The sequence below is a fragment of the Pteropus medius genome, unplaced genomic scaffold, assembly GCF_902729225.1.
Source record: "Pteropus medius unplaced genomic scaffold, Ma_sr-lr_union100, whole genome shotgun sequence".
NCBI classification, from domain to species: domain Eukaryota; kingdom Metazoa; phylum Chordata; class Mammalia; order Chiroptera; family Pteropodidae; genus Pteropus; species Pteropus medius.
Genome location: NW_024355522.1, coordinates 255,722 through 272,918, shown reverse-complemented (window position 1 = coordinate 272,918; position 17,197 = coordinate 255,722). Strand labels below are relative to the sequence as shown.

The window sequence follows — 17,197 nt, the reverse complement described above, 5'->3', positions numbered from 1 at the left end:
CAGTGAGGCTTATATGAGAAAGTGACATTGTCACGAACACTCACATCCTCCCTTGACTCACATATCAAAATTTCACAGTCTTAACTCCAAAATCTCTCCTGCTTCTATTCCCTCTTTTCATCACCATAGATCAGCCTCTCACTACCTCTTGCCTTGATCATAGCAGAAATCTAATTGGTATATACTACCAGCTTTTACTCCACCTGTTACTGGAGAGTGGGGTTCCGCTCTCCTCGACACATCATCCAGGCTCTCGATGTCTGGAACAAAGACTTGAGCAAGACACCGAAGTACAGCAGAAAAGAATAGCATTATTGGAAGGGAGAGTAAAGCAACAGCACACTTCCAGAAGTGGAAGCGGCCCCAGCAAGATATGGGCAGCTCAGAGGGCCCAGAAATAAAGGCTCTGGGGTTTTATCCCTACTTACTGTAGGTGGTTGCTTTTCTGAGAGGGCTTTCTTAATGGATATCTAAGATAGATGGGACTCAGGGACTCGTTGTTTACTTTCTATGCATGTTCGTTCCCAGAATTCAGTCTGTTATAATGGTATTAAGGAACTTCCAGGCATATGCATTATATTATAATGATGGCATAATGAGGCTCAGGTGAGTTGGAAGTCATTCTGGTCTTCATTGTGTAGGTGCAAGTGACCAGCTTAAACTGGTACCTAATTCTCTGCCTACATGTTTCTTTGTGGAAGTTACTTTTTACCCAAAAATGCCTTTTGACTAACTTAATTGTGGGCAGACTCAAGAGGGTGTTTTCTAGAACAGGATGACCTCAGCATTTTGCAGGTAGACCCAGAACACCCCTGCCCCCACCGTCTATCTTTCCTGCCTAACTTTTTCTCTAAGAGCCATGAACCCATTCTCATTAGTATGGATGTTCAGAGATGAGAGATCTCTTCTGTGTCTGCTTCCTGATGAGGAGGGTCATCGTCCCTGCCTATTGGGGTTTCTTGGAGCTCTTTCCCTCTCTGCCTCAGTCAGAATGGGGTCTCAGGTTCTCCTACCAGAGGATGTATCCCCCTGAAATGCACCCCTGTCCCAAGACAAGGAAGAAAGGAAGATGGAAACTGGTTATTTAAATCATTTGTCTATTACTTTTCTTACTATTGATTTTCTTATTAAGTGAAAAGAATAAACTTAGTAAAGGAAGACAGACTTGGTTAATACATTACATAAAGAAAGCAAGCCCTGGGTTAAGAGTCCCCTTCCCCCTATAAGTTGGATGGCCCTGCCTGGCCAAGGCAATTTCTGGTTATAATGGACCGAGAAGAATGCTAACCTTCAGTGATTCTTCATTAATAGCCAGGGGACCTGAGTTACTTAATCGATAACCAGAAAACCCGAGTCACAAATTTCAGGGTAATTATCGGAATTAGAGGGGGAGGGGCTTTTTCCCAGAGAAAAATAAAAACCTTAGCAAAACTTAGTAATATAAAAAAAATAGTTTGAAAAGCGAGATTAAATGTTCCATGAGCACATTTTGTAAATAATGGCCTGTGTCACACCAATCCCTTTTCTACCTGGAGTATCCTTTGTGCACCTACTGCATTCAGCTCACATTATGAACATCAGCTCATTTCACAATCACAATACCATGAAGAAAGTATTATTAGTCTCTCTCTGCAGATGGGACAGCTGAGGCTCAGAGAGGATAAGTCCTCTGCTGAAGAGCCAACAGCTAGTGGATGTTAGAGCCAGAATTGGAATAGAGGTCTCTGGATTCTAGTTTGTATTCCTTCAGCTGCCTCCATGCATATTCATTTTATCCATTGTGTGATGACTATGGACCCAAAGGAATAATGATAGCAGATACTTACATAGCATTTGCCATATACTAGGCACTGTTACATGCATTAATTCATTCAGTCCTCAAAGCAGCTCTATGAAATAGGTACTATTGTTGGCTCCTTTTGAGAGATGAGGCCATTGAAAGACAAAGAAGTTGAAAAACTTGCCTAAGGTCCCACAAAGGGCCCAGAGAAGTGGCACAGCCAGGATTTGAAAGTAGGCTCTCTGACTCCTGTGCACTTAGAATCCATATACAATGATAGACACCCTTCCAGGTCATTGCCACTGCAAGTATAGTCTGTGGTCCAGCAGCATCAGCAACACTTGTATGTTAGTATGTCCCAGACTCTGTTCTAAGCTCCTTATACACATTAACCCTATTTTGTATGCTAACTCACAGAATCCTCAAAACAACCTGATGAGGAAGGGATCATTATTGTTCTCATCTTACAGACGAGGTTCCTGAACCACAGAGTAGCTAAGGAACTCACCAAAGGTCACAACAGACTCAGGCTTCTAGCCCAGGTGGTTTCCCCTCCTTCTGGGCTTAAGCCCACAGGAGTCTTCTAAGAGGCCACATCCTGGTCCCAGTTCTAACCAGGGGTCATATGTTGAGTGCACTCAGGACCTAGTCAAAGTCACCTTAGGGCGTAGTCAGCGTTTTTTTTTTCCATCGCAGGTTTTGCGGCCCTTGTGCTGTGACTCCACTCCACCCTAAACTCCTAGCATATGGTTTTTGCCCACTCCAGCTGAGGCCCCTCAGGGTCTGATCATGGCACATTGCTTGGTCCCCTCCCCCAAGCCTTGGCTCACAGTTTCCCTCTACTCATAATGATATTCAGTCCTCCATATTTTTTATGCTCCCTAATCTATTAAAGAACATTTGCCTTGCCCGGCTACATTCTCTCTCTCTCCATCTCTTTCTCCTCTCTTCCTTCCCCCTTCCCCCACTCACTGCCTTTCTAGACTGGACCTCATAGTTTGGCCCTTCATTCCATACTGTGTGCTGTTCTCTATCTAGTCTGTCTTATCTCCCCAACTCCTGTGCAAATTCTTCAAGGTCAGGGCCTAGTAACATTCCCGGACTTCTTCACTGCTGTATCCCCCTGAAAACTCCCAAAGTACTCTTGCGAGAAGAGCCCTTTGGGACTATCTACTCCAATCCTTTCTTTGCAGAGATTGATTTCACAGTTCAATTCTCCTTGATTTTTAGTAGTCTTTCCCCTGCTTTATGTCTCTTCTCCTCCTCCTGTCCAAATCCTACCTACTCCTCTGAAAGATGGGGTATAAAAAAGGCGAAGCCATAACTTGAAGTGGCTTTGCCATGAGTCTGAAAATCGTTACTTTTCCAACAGTACTTCTCTCTGTCAAATTTCAGGCCTGCAAACACACGTATACTGAACTTTGAGGAGCTGAGCTGCACCCTCCTGTAAAATAGTCATGAGAAATGGAATCTGCAATGTGCCTGCAACCACGTGACCATTCCTTCTGTTCCCACAGACAGGGCAGGAACTGACTCTCTGCTGTCCCCTCTCTCACCCCTGCTTCAGTGCTGGAGCTTTTCAGTTCCTGCAATAGGAGTGGCTTGGTCACTGTTCACCAGCCCCGCCCCCTTTCCACCCACTGTCCATCTCTGGGGAGGCAGGCACTTCTTTGCATAGCCACGCCTAGACATTTGGGTGGTCCAATAACTGCCTCGGGAACCTCATGGAGGCGGAGAAGTGGGCGTAACAGGAAAGGAGAAGAAGGCGGGTTGGGTCTGTTGTTGCTACACGTGGATGTGAAATGAGTTGGAGAGGAGCTTTGATTACAACGGATTTCATCTGCTGTGAGTGTGGTTAGGGGCTAGGGGCTGAGCGGTGGGGGCTTGGTGGGATGTCTGGCCTGCACTGAGGTGCATCTGTCCAGGAATTCTGTTGTGGGAGCAAGATCCATCTGTCCTTCCACGTACAGGGTAAGTATGGGAACACCCCCTGGCATGACAAGGAGGCAGCTCAGACCTGTGGAAGTTCAGGATCAGGCTGGGACGACCCTGTGACGGCACTACAAAGTCAGAAGGGCTGGGAAGGCATCCTGTAGCCATCTGTCAGTCTACTCGTCTTCATCCAAAGTTGCTGTTTACAGTGACAGGGACCTGGATTAATGCCCTGATGGCCTTGGCAGCCAGGTTCTCCCTCTGTAGGTTTTTACCGGGCTCCTCTGGCCTCTGGGAACATGCCTGGACGCGTCCAACCACCCTGAACATCTGACGCTGGGAGATAAGGAAGAGAAGGAGGCTGAGCACTTAGGGGAGGGAGGAAGGGAGGGGTTGGATCTGACATGTGAAGCATCCCGAGGGAAGTTTAGCTGCCAGCCCACCCACGTGGCCCCTGGGCAAGTCAGGGCTTGTGCAAAGAGCACACAAGCTCTATTTGGGGGTTTTCAGTCTGCTCTGTCACCCACCCGGCTGGGTTTCACTTGATCTCTCACTCCTGGAAGCTAAGCCCACAGCAGTGATATTTTGATCTTGCCTTACCCCAAACACTGGCCAAGGCTGAGGCAGCTGTGAGAATGGGGGGACAAGAAGAGACCCGCCAGAAACTAGGCTGGGAAAGCAGAGACAATAAGGTCTGGTTTGAACAGGTGTTGGCATGTCACACAGGTTGGCCAAGGCAGGAGAGCAGGGCATCTTACCCTACACAACTCTCTTGTTCCTTCTTCACCCACCGTATCTTCAATTTAACGTAACAGTGTCACAGAGCACCTACTCTGTGCCACCACTGTGTGAGATATTTAAGACATAGGCTGTGCCCACTGAGACCTGATGGTCTCATCATGGGTATAAGAACAAATAAATATAATACAGGATAGTTTTTAAAGGTTCAGTCCAAATGCTTTGAGGTTATCAGGTAAGCATCCTATCAACCTGAACCAGGGAAAATCAGAAAGCATTTTTTTTTATTGTTTTTTGACCTTGTAACACCTTTCAGGGCTCCAGAGCCCTGAGTTCAAATCTCATTCCCACTGTTTATAAACTGTGCAACATTGGAGAAGTAAAATTGCTTCCCCATCTCTGAACTCTGATTTACTCTAGGCTAAAATAGAGATAATAATAGGGCTTACTTCATCACGTTTTTGTGAGGATTAAATTAAGTAATCCATGTAAAATACTTGTACACAGTTAGCACAGTGGCTAGACCAAAATAAGCACTCAATAAATGTTAAGTATTATTATTATTTAACATGGGCCATGAATCACAGATAGGATTTCAACAGATGGAAATAGAAGAAGAGGCCATCCAAGTAGAGAAGGCAACAGGAACAACTGTTTGGATGCAAGGAAGCTCAGGGCCTGTGAAAAGAACAATGGCTGAACTGGATGTTAGAGTATAATTAAGGGGAAGAGTGGAAGTTGCAGTTGCCATGGTTAGATTGGCGGCAAACTGTGGAAGAGTGTGGATGCTATACTCTGTTTGATTCGGCAGACAGTAGAAAGCCATTGAAAGTTTCTGAGCTAAAGAAAAAAGTCAAATCTGTGTTTCAGGAAGTATTGCCTGTTAAACGTGAGCATTGGGTTTGGGATAGGGAAATGTGAGAGGTGGTGGCTGTGGGAATAGAAAGAAGTCAATGAATTTAACTAGACATCACAGAAGTTAACTCTACAGAACTTAGAAGGTGATAAGTTATATGAGATTGAAGAAGAAGGAATGAGAACATCAGAATCTCTTGAGATTGGCTTAGACTTTGGGAGGTTGTGCATTCCTATCCCACTTCTATCCACTTCTGTGCAATAAAAATAATATCCACTTTCTGGACTAGACACAGCTCTATGTAAGTCCTGGATCTGCTGCTTACCTGCTGTTTGTGATCCAAGCATATTTATGTTATTCCCAACCAGGATTGCATTTCCATAGGGCATTTAGAAATACGTGTGGGAAGTGTGGATTGTTTTATTTGCATGAAGACTGAGATACTTCTGCATTTAGTGCCAACCAGTTTGATATAACAAAGAATTATTCCACCCTCTCAGTCATAACACCGGCAGTAAGCCCAGTGGAAAACACTGAGCTTCTCTGAGCCTCAGTTTTCTATGCTGAAAAGCAGGGAAAGTAGTACCCATGTCATGGTTTTGTTGGGAGGATTAAAATAAATAATCCCTGTAAAGTATCTAGCATAATATCTGACATTTTACTTTAAAACATTCCTTTTTAAAAGTTTTAAACCTCAAAATTTATCTTAACTTTTTTTTCAGCAAAAGAGATCTGGGTTTGAGTCTTTGTAGTGTCCTGTTATGTTTACACAGAGATCAAACAATATAAAGGGAATAAATTTCTGCCGAGTTATCTTCTCATAGTTTCACTTGGACACAACTGTCCATTTAATTGACATGGACTTTCAGCATCAGGACAGAGGATGTGGGTGGGAATGGGTGTGTCCCCCAGCGTCTGTGGTACCAACAAAGACAGACTTACAGATGGGGCCGGGGCCCAGCTCCCAAGCCAGTTGGAGGGGAGTATACCTTCTCCACTATCTCTGCCTTGGACACTTCCAGAGGGACTGTACTTACTGATCTATGAGAGAGTCCATTCCCTTCATGGAAAGGCTTGACTTTTCAAAAGTTCTTCCTTTTGTTCAGCTGGACTCAGTATCCCTGTGGTGTGCACCTAGAGGTCTTATCATTCTCTCTGGGGCCACTCAGAGCTGTCTGCTCATTCTCTTTCATGACAATTCTTTAAAGATACAAAGACAGAGACCAGATCCTCCCACATCTTCCTATCCTACATCCAACAGCCGAGCTCTTCCACTGTTTCTCATATGGTGTGGTGTCGACTCAAATAAGAATGTGAGGTTTTGAGCTTTAAAAATTGTGACAATGGTCATGAGTTCAACATGATGGGAAACACTGCAAAAGGAGCAAGATGAGTGAATGTCACAAGCTGCTTTGTAATGTGTTATTTCTTAAGTTCCTACTATGTGCCAAGTACTTTTAAATCCATCATCCCACTGAGTCCTTGCCCCAACTAGGGAAAGTGCAGGTGTTCTAGCCTTAGTTATACAGGTGGCCAAACATGCCCAGAGTAAACGAAACTTGGTAGAGATCATTTCGTTGGCAAGTGTCTGAGCCAAAACCCAGAGCCAGATTTTTCTTACCCTGAGGTCGGTGTTTTGGTGTTTTGTTTTGTCTTTTCCATTTTCCACAGCTCTTTGGGTTTAAGGTTCAGGCTGGGCAATTAGGCCAACCTTGGCAGTAGGGAAGGAGACAAGAGAACAGATCCTCTAATTGCCCTATACTAATCACTCCTTCTTTGAAAGAACTCATTTAGAAAAAGCTCTTTACGGGGGCAGAAGACCCTACTCTTAGAGGAGAGTTGAGGCATACCTCTCTACCTGGGAACATGAGCCAGGCCCAAAGTCTCCTCTGAGTGTCTTCTTGACCCGCTCCACTCGAATGCCTCCTGCAGAGAGTCGAGCATCTTGCGGAGCCATTTCTCAGAGCTGAAGCTCGATATTGAAGCAGAAGCTATTTGTCTTTGCTTTCTTTCTGGAAACTAGCTCCATCTATCAGTTCTCTCCTTGGGTGCCTAACAAGAGGAATGTGAGTCGGTTGCACCATCAGTCTGTAAAATGGAAGGAAGATTATTCTGTGTTCGTGGGAGACACGAGAATGGCTATAGTGTGTCTTGGGTTAGAGTTGCCTCTACATGTTTTCTGTATTTCTGATAAGCCGATTACTTCCTAAAGGCAGACAAGGTGCTTTAATTCACATCTGGTTTCTCTTCTTGTCACCAAGTGCTAACAGAATGACTACCATAGAAGGTTCTTGTCAAGTGTTTTTTCAATGGCCAGAAATTCATTCTTCCTGTCTCAGAGTGACTACAGTTATGATCTCCCTCAAGCACCCCAAAATACATCATGCCATCCTCAAAAATAAAGGAATTGCCATGTAACATGTACAGTGGAGTCAAAGAGTAAGATGTTTTCACTTCCAGAAGGTGGTTAGCCGCCATGTGGATGAGCCAAAATGAGTGGGCAGCGCCACTTTCTCTCCATGGGCCGCCTCTCCCCGACCCAGCCCCACCCTTTGGAGTTGTTCCTGTTGAGAAAGAGCGAAGAAAGAGCCTTGGTGATATACTCACTGAGTAATCAGCCCTGAACTTGAGCCTGCTTCTCTCTTTAATTATGGCAAATAGACAAGCCACTGGGCCCTGACTTTGAAGACTTGGATTCCAGTCCTGGCTCTGCCACTGACGAATTCTGTTACTTTGGGAAAATTCCATCCCTTCTCTGGGCCTCAGTTTTCCCATCAGCATCATAGGGGAGTAGGGAAGAATCCTTTTGGGATTCTGTGACAATATGTTTCCAATTATCTGATGGTTCTGAAGTTTTAATCTGTTTCTGAGAGGAGAAAAAATAAACCATAATGAAATATGTCGTTTTGTGAGTTCTGAGGTGGCTATTACTGAAAGAGTTCACGTAGAGCTGGATGGTATTTTTTTTTTTTTTTTTTTTGGACAACAAAGTGGAAGCTGGGACTAAGAAGAGTTTTAAACTCCTTTCTAACTCCAAGATTGTGGGATTCTGTAAATTGTCTTACAGAATATGCACTTACATGTGAGATCATAGGCTTCTTATTGTATCAGATTTACCTTTCTCCCATTACCCTGCCAAGTCTTACACTTTTCTCCGCCCCCTTCACCCTTAGGCATCCTAAAAAAAAATGCAAGGAATATTTTACCATCAGTATCTCATCCTGTATAGGCAGGCTTTATTCTATGGACCAATTCTCCCATTACTATTAAGGATAAGTGGTCTTGAGCTATGCTTGCAAATACCCATCCACTTATATGTCTGCTTCCTTAGGATATTTCATTCTCTGGCCTATGAGTAAGAGATAGTGTATTTAATAGAATTTAGATTACTGTGGGAGGGAATGCACTGTTTTTATATCTTCAGGAAGGTACAACTATTTCAGGTTGCCTGGTAAATTGGACAGGGTACAGAGAATGTGGGGCAAGACCAAAAAAATAATAGAAATCAGAAATTGGTGCACATGACTGAGCTTTATCCACTTCCCAGCCCTGCAAAAAAAAAATCCTTCCATGAATCCAATTCCCAGCTGGGACAACTCAGTCAAAAGCACACCCTACATGGGAAGTCAATGAATACCCATTCCCAGTGCTGCTGGTGGGGTAACTCATCTGTGATGATACCATAATTTCACTATCTTTTGGGGGCTGGTACATAAATAAGTGACTCACTTTGGCTCAGGCCATAGTGGAGCAAAGCATGGGCTTCAGGTATTGGCTGTTTGTCTGGCCTGTGGCTCGTCTCCAGTGTCCTTTGCTCCCCAGCTCTGGGTGTGATAGTAACAGCAATCATAGCAACCCCTCACATGTGTGGCACAATCCAGAGTTTGCAGAGCACTCACATACATTATCTCATTTTTCCCTTGAACATCATCCAGGGGAGTTTCTGTGCCTTTGCTCCCACTTGGGAAGACTGTTTCAGCAATCATTAAAAGGATATTTCCCCATCATAATCGGCCCAAAGTTTGCTGGTTTTAATTTCATCCCATTCCTTTTATTAATTATATCACTGTATTCTTGGCTACACAGTCTTTTCTCTCCTTCCTTTCACAATTCTTTCTCAGCCATTGCCAAACACTAACCAAACATCTATGTACTTTTTAGCGCTTTGTACTCCTTAATTTACAGTCTTTCAAGTTATGTTTGTCAGTTTAGTTTTGTACTTTTTAACTGTGAATGTGTATGCTCACACATGTTTTGAAGGAAAGGGAATTTAACTCATATGGTTAGTGTTTGCTTTTGACTAAATGGAAATGGCCCAGTTCGATCGGCTGTCAATTGTATCTGTGCCTGTACACTGACAATTGCTTTTTTAAAATGATTTAATTGGCTTTATTGTAAGATTCACGAATCGTGCAGAATCAGGTGCTGTCTCAACATAGCTTCTTCTGTGCGTCCTCATAGGACTTCTGTTCAGCTAGACTTCAGGTGATTGTCAGAGATGGTTGTTCTGTAGTTGTAATTTTGATGTGGTCATGGGAGGAGGCAAGCACCACGTTTACCTCCTCCATCATATTAAGGGGAAACCAACAATTGCTTTTAATAAGATTTTTTTTCTTTTTCTACTTTGGCATCTTTCTTCTTGCTAAGGCATTGTCTGTTGCTCTGTACAGTTGAATAACGGACAAGGTAAATAGGTGAAGCTCCTTTAAGCTCCCTCCGTTCTCCTCTGATGTACTCATCTTGACATTACTGGAGCAGATGTTGCTACCACTAACAGTTGAAATTCTTCAGCCACTTTGGAAAAAGAAGTCTGCTAAAAACTGTAATAACCACCTGTGGTTTCTGAGCTGTTTCTATTCCATGTGCATATTATAACATATCTTAATATTTAAAGAGAATTTACTTTTATCACATGCCTACAAAATCACATCAGAATAATGCATCTGGTTTTGATAGCCCCTACCTCCTAGTATCAACAACTGACAGTGCTGCTCATGCCTTACTTCTTAAGAATCTGTCCTACCCAGGTTCAAGTCTTTCTTTCCTGGCATCCCCTTCTTGGTCGCTGCTGGATATCCTTTCTCTTCTGGCTCGAGATAGGATGTCCCACAATATCTTATTCTTGGCACTTTTCTTTGTTCATCTAAACTTCTGCCATGATTTATCTAGGCCGGTGGTACTCAGCCTCCCAGAGTTTTTATTTAAATGGTCTGTTATTTTAAACTTTATCTTAAAGTCCCCCAGATAATTCTAATGTGCATTCATGATCTGGTCTTTCATGCTTTTGCCTTATCTTTAGTCCTAGCCTGTGTTCTGCATATTTTAATTGCCTTCCGGGCATCACCAGCTGCCATGTTCCTCTGTTCCCTCCAACTCTACATAAATTAAAATAATTTGAAAAACTGAGTACTTGAGTACATTGTCCTTATTTTTTTCTAACAAGCAACTTCTCTTTCACTCTTCACGGCCCTGAGGTTCTCCCAGTGTTCCAAGCAGAAACCCTCAGAATCTTCTCTGACTCATGTCTTTCCCTCAGCTCTCACATCCATGGAATTTTAAGGTCCTATTGACTGTCTCTGTAATGTCTGTATCTCCAACCATCACTTCTGTTCCTCTGGCTACCACCTTCATCTTCCTGGCCTCTGTCTTCTAAAGTTTGGGGAGTAACTGTCTAGGCATTCTTTAAAGCACAGTCAGATTAACATTTAGAAAATACCTTTTTCTGACAACCTAAACTATTACTGGTGAAAAATTAGATTTCAGCAACACGCTAAGAGGAACTCCACTCCCTATTTCAGAGTTCGCTACTGCTTTGGAAAGCACATTAAACCCGTGGATCTTAAATTACCTGTGAGCTGCAGTTTTGTTTCTTAGTAGTTAAATAATTTTATGGGAATCTTTTCTCTTCGAGCTTGTTTTTTAAAAATCTATTAATTGATGATAATAATCCCTGGCTTACTCCTAGGCTTATTTTATTGTAAGGATTCTTAGAGCTAACTGATGTGAAGCCCTTTAAAAACTATGAAACCTTTCACTCAGAAGATTGTTGCCATTAGTTTGTAGGCTTTCACCATCCACTCATCAAACAAATATTTATTTAGTACTTATTATGTGCCAGGCACTGTTCTAAGCATGGGGGTGAAGTAGTAAACACTACATTCTAACAAACAGGCAAAAAAAAAAGATATATAGTATGTCAGGTGGTCATAAGTGCTATTGAGAAGAAGAGGAAAGGGGATAGGGAATGTGGAGAGAAGCTCCAGTTTTAAAAGAATGGTCACAAAGACAATGGTATAAGAACAAAGAACTGAAGAAGATAAGGGAGGCGGCCATGTGGCTATCTGGGGAAAAGCGTGCCTTAAGGTGGGAGCATTCCTGATAAGTCTGAGGGCTAGCAAGGAGGCCAGCTGGGCTGGGTTAGGAAAATAAGAGGAAGAGTAGGTCGTGGGATCAAAGAAGTAATAGCTTAAGGGGACGTAGGCAGGTCATCTAAGGGCTCATTGACCATTATAAGACTTTAGTTTTATTGAGTGAGGTGGAGAGTCATCGATGGATTTTGAGGTTGGAAATGACACGATCTAACATATTTTAAAAGAACCACTGCACCCTCACTCCTTTTATCTTTATTGCCCATTCTTTCTAGAAAAAAAAAATGGGTAGGCCCCAGGTTACTCCCTCACCTAGTTCCCTCTGAATGTGGGGGAACAGGAAAACTTTTTTATAGCTGTAACTTATATGCAGGCAAAAGAAACGAGAGCCAAAAGGAACCCTTAAAACAGTGATTTTCAACATCAGCTGCCACCTGAAAATCACCTGGTGAATTTTAAAATGCCAAATATTCAGGATACACCTCTGACTAATTTCATCAGAATCTTGAGAGTGGGACTCAAGTATCGGTATTTTTGAAGCTCTCAAGTTGCAGCCTATACTGAAAACCACGACTGTAGGAGACTGGTCAAACCCTCGTAGTATGAACAAGGGCCTTCGGTCCATCACTGGGGAGGAACATGATTCAGATGGCAGGACTGGGCCTGGGACCATGCACCAGTTTGAGGAATGCAAACTTCACAAATACTGGGGTAGGAAGAACGTGAGCTATTTAATAGTTTTAAAACATATTATAGGCAAGACAAAGCTGGGATAGGAGAGGCACAGGGCCAGGCCAGGAAAGGGAAGGCTGAGAGCCAGCACCAAGTCTAAAGCAACATCTTGATTGGAGGCCAAACATCTGTAAATGATGAGGGCACCATACATATTAAAAGCCTGATTTTCAAAGAAAGTCATGTTTTCAGGCCAGGCTGAGCAACTGCTTTGATTTGCGCCAGCCCCGCGCACGCGAGTGGTGTCCTAAGAGGGGGCCGGGCAGGGCGCAGACCAGCTGCTGCTTCCTCACCCTCTTTAATCCCACACCTCCTGCACTGTCCAGGCGCAGCATATATCTTCCCTGAAGTCCTACATTCTTAATTTAGCCCTATCACCCTGTCCTGTCCACCCACCCTAGGTAGAGAATGCATGTTTCACCCCGCAGGCATGTGCAAGTTGAGAAGAGCGGCAGCCCCAAGCTGCAGCCAGAGGCAGCTGCTGCCAGCAGCCCGATTACCTTACATGCAGCAGAAACTTGGCCAACATTGATTATTCAGGGCACAATGAGCTAATGTGGAGATTATAATTAATCCCAGCCTAGTTGCTTCTCCTCTTCCCCATCTGCTTTCATTTTTACTCTTCTAGGTTATTATTTTGCAGGAGAAATCAGGACAGGTGGATGGGCAGGGAGAGCAGCCACGTGGCAGAGGCAGATGAAATAAGGAGACACTCTAGTCATTTTGCCATTTGTCAGCCCCTCTGGTTAAACTTAATCAGTATACCCAAACAGCACTTCCTCGATAAATTTGGGTTAGAAGTTGGGTGAAAAAAAAATCACAGTTGGAGGTATATATAAGGATAGTCATGGTAGCTTTAAAAAAATTTTATCATGGGGTTAACTTAGGCAATATCTTTTGGAAAAATACAGAGTAGTTCACAGTATTAAAGAAAAAGCTGAAGAATCAGCTTTTTAAAAAAATGAAATATCATTCACATCCCATAAAATTCACCTTTTAAAAGTGTACAGTGCACTGGTTTTTAGCATACTCATGGTTCTACAACCATCACCACCATCTACTTCCAGAACGTACCATCACACCAAAATGAAACTGATACACATTAAGCAGTCATTTCCCATCCTCTCCTTCCTCTAGGCCCTGACAACTACAAGTCTGTTTTCTGTCTCTGAATTGCCTAGTCTGGACAGTTCATGTAAATGGAATTACCTGTCCTTTTGTGTCTGGCTTCTTTCACTGAGTATAACATTTTCAAGGTTCATTCACATTGTAGCATGGATCAATTAAGCAGTTCATCCCTTTTTCTAGTTGAGTAATGTTTCATCGTACGAAAAGACCACTGTTTATCCATTTATTACTTGATGGACTTTTGTTTTTTTTTTGTTTTTTGTTTATTTTTTCTATTTTTTGGCTATTCTGATTAATGCTGCTAGGAATAGTTATGTACAGTCTTTCGTGTGGATATTTTTTTTTCAATTCTTATGAGTATATACCTAAAAGTGGAATTGCTGGCCCATATGGTAACTCTATGGTTTACATTTTGAGGAACTGCAAAACCATTTTCCAAAGTGTAAACTACTTTATATTCTCACTAGCAATATGTGAGGGTCCCAATTTCTCCACATTCTTGTCAACAGTTAATCACACCCCGCCCCCATTTTTTCATTAAGCCATCCTAGTGGGTGTGAAGTGGATTTCATTGTGATTTTGATTTGCATCTCCCTGCTTGCTAATGATCTTGATCATCTTTTCATATGTATTAGCCAATTATATATCTTCTTGGAGTAATGCATATTCAAATATTTTGCCCATTTTTCATTGGGTTGTCTTTTTTATTGTTGAGTTGTTAACTTTCTCTATATTCTATACATAAGTCTGTTATCTGATCTCTATGATTTCGTTTCTCTCTCCCATTTTGGGCGTCATCTTTTTATTTTCTTGATAATATCCCTTGAAGCTCAAGAGTTTTAAATTTTGATTAAGTACAGTTTATCTTTTTCTTTTCTTTTCCTGTTTGTGCTTCCGGTGTTGTATCTAAAAAAAAACACTGCCTAATCCAAAGTTACAAAGATTTACACCTATGTTTTCTTATAAGAAAAAAAATCTAAAAAGTATAAAAAGTTTTCTGTTTTCTTTTAATAAACTTTCATGTTTTATTGTTTCATCTTTTACATTTAGGGCTTTGGTCCATTTTGAATTAATTTGGTATATGGCATGAGGTCAGGGTTCAATCTGATTTTTTTAATGTGGATAGCCAGTTGTCACAATATTTTTTAAGCCTATTCTTCTCCTATTGTGTACCATTGTCTTGGTACACTTTTTGAAAATCAATTGACCGTAGCATAGCAACTTTATTTATAATAATCACACATCGGAAACAGCCATGTTCACCAACCAAAAAATGTACAAATATATTATGGAATATCCATACAATAGAATATGACACAGCAATGGCAAAGAACAGATGTTGCTACACACAAAATAATGCACAAATCTCATAGACATTACATTGAGCAAAGAGAAGTCAGAAATGAAAGAATACTCTTGTATGAATCCAGTTTATATGAAGTTCAAGGACAGGTAATACTAATAATAATGGTGATAGCAGCCAGAATAGAAATTACTTGGTAGAAGGGGATGGTATCAACTGGAAAGGGGCATGAGAAATCCTGCCGAGGTAGCGGAAAGGTTCCTAGATAGTGTTTATGTGGGTGTGAACATGTATAAAACTTTTATCGGCCTGTCTGTACTGCTGACTTATCCAGCAGTTGGGAGGATTTGGGCACATCCTCTGCGACACTTCAGAAAAATATCTAGATGCAATTATGGGACACCTTCGAGTAGCTCTTATTGTCTCAAAACCTAATTATTCTCTTAAAATAAAAAGGCAGTTACATCTGCCACATCACACTGTTGACCACAGGGAAGAATTTGACATAAGGTCTGAGTTTTTCCATGGATAATTACATTTAACCCTGGTTAGACAATTCTACCCATATGCCCTGACTTTTTCAGAACAGATCAGAGTCTACGTGATTTTGTTCTGTTTAATCAAGGTAATTTGTTAACCTCATACTGAAAAACAATTTAATTTGTATGCTTTAGAGAAACAGTTTGAGGAAAAAAGGTGGAAAAGTGCTCTGTTTATTCCCCGTGTTATAATATGGGGATTTGGCAGCAAGCTCGCCTGGCCTAGACATAGGCCTCAAAGCCAGGGCTAGAGGGGTGGGTTAGGATTCATGCCACATGTTATTTAGGAGATGGATGGGGCTCTAGAAAACACCCAAAATAGGGTGTCTTGGACACCCAAAGGCCAGAAGCAGCTGCTGTGGAAATCTCGGATGACTGTGTCAGCAGCTCCGCTTGGTGGCAGGGCTGCTCTTTGGCTCCTGCCAAAGTTTTCCTGTTTTCGTGGCCAAGAAAAGGACGCAGGGGAGTTGTTCAGACCAGTATGCTGGCCCTGTGCCTGTGACACTTAATGCCCTTGTCACGAGGGCTGTGAGACCATTGATGGTCCTTAATGAGAAGGAGGGTTAGGGAGGGGAGCATGCCTACTGATGCTGACACTGTAGGCCAGTAAACAAAACAACACAGGAGGGTGCATCTTCAGCTTTTGCAAAGTGGATTGCTTTCTTCTGAATAAAGGAATGGGAGAGAATGGCTCACTTTATGGGAAAAGATGCATTCAAGCCAGGTGCCAGCCAGGATGACTTCCTCTGTTGCCATTGGGAGGAGTGATAGCCTCTCCATGTCCAGTGCACACTATCTTTTCTTCTGGCTTTCAGTGCTTTCAGTACTTTCAGAAACCAGCTGATTCATCTCAGCATGAGGTTAAGGAATGAGCAAAAGAATCTGAGCCCTCTTTTCCCTTTGAACAGTGCAAGTCCTGGGTATGCATCACTCGAGTCTCCCTCATTAAAATTCATCTTTGTAGTGAACTATCTCTGTGCATACTGAACTCTGTCTTATTTTGCATAGCTTTTCAAAGCCTTCACAATGGTTCGATGGACCTTACTTAGCTAATTTAATTCTCCCAAGAGCTATATAAGGGAGGTGAGGAATGTACTGTCTCCTTTTTGCAGATTAAGTAACTGAGGCCAGAAACTCATCCAAAGTCATAGGTTGAAAGAAGAAGCAACAGGTAAGTTGACCAAGCATCTCGTGTTGCCAGGTACTATCCCAGTTTTAGCAGTGAAAGTCCCATGTTCTGCGGGAGACTATTATTCCTGAGCAAACCTGCATGATTGGTTGCCCTACAGTCAGGATTAGAACCCATATCTCCCAGCTCTCAGACCAGTGCTAATGTGATTGCACTATGCCGTCCATATTCCAAGGACTGTTATCTGAGCAGTGTCTCCTCTTCTCCACACCTTCATGCAGCAAGACATATATTCATGTTGGGCCATTCTCCCCTTCCGTCCTGCCTAGGACAGAGGCAATAGCAGTCAGGGGTCCTCAGAGGTACTCAAGACAGTTTTGGCAAAAGAGAACCGTGGTTCAGCTTTCTCAGACACAGAAGAAAGGTGATGATCCCTATATTGCCTACTGCACATAGACATTGTGTGGAACCAATATCATTGTATATGAAAGTGCTTTCTAAACTGTTAATAATTGGCCACATGTGAGAAATCATGGTTATTATCTATCCTCCCGACAGAAGCCACCTTCTTGTCTTATTCTCTTTCCAGTTCAGCAAGTGACATAGCCAGTAACCGTGCGAACTTGGGTGAATTCCTTGGCTTCTGTGCCTCAGTGTCCTCATACACATACTGGGGCTAATATCCCTGCTAT

The 17,197-nt window shown here is 42.5% G+C and overlaps 1 protein-coding gene across 8 annotated transcripts in view; it reads left to right on the top strand.

Moving 5' to 3' along the window:
• The first annotated feature begins 3,537 nt into the window (after positions 1-3,537).
• EDA2R (ectodysplasin A2 receptor) overlaps positions 3,538-17,197 on the top strand; it is a 36,029-nt gene continuing 22,369 nt past the window's right edge. For 5 of the 8 annotated variants that reach the window (XR_005651952.1, XM_039858718.1, XM_039858717.1 and 2 more), the window contains exon 1: positions 3,538-3,625. The gene's annotated coding sequence lies outside the window, so the exon portion shown is untranslated. The other 3 variants (XM_039858713.1, XM_039858715.1, XM_039858716.1) reach the window with 3 other exon arrangements.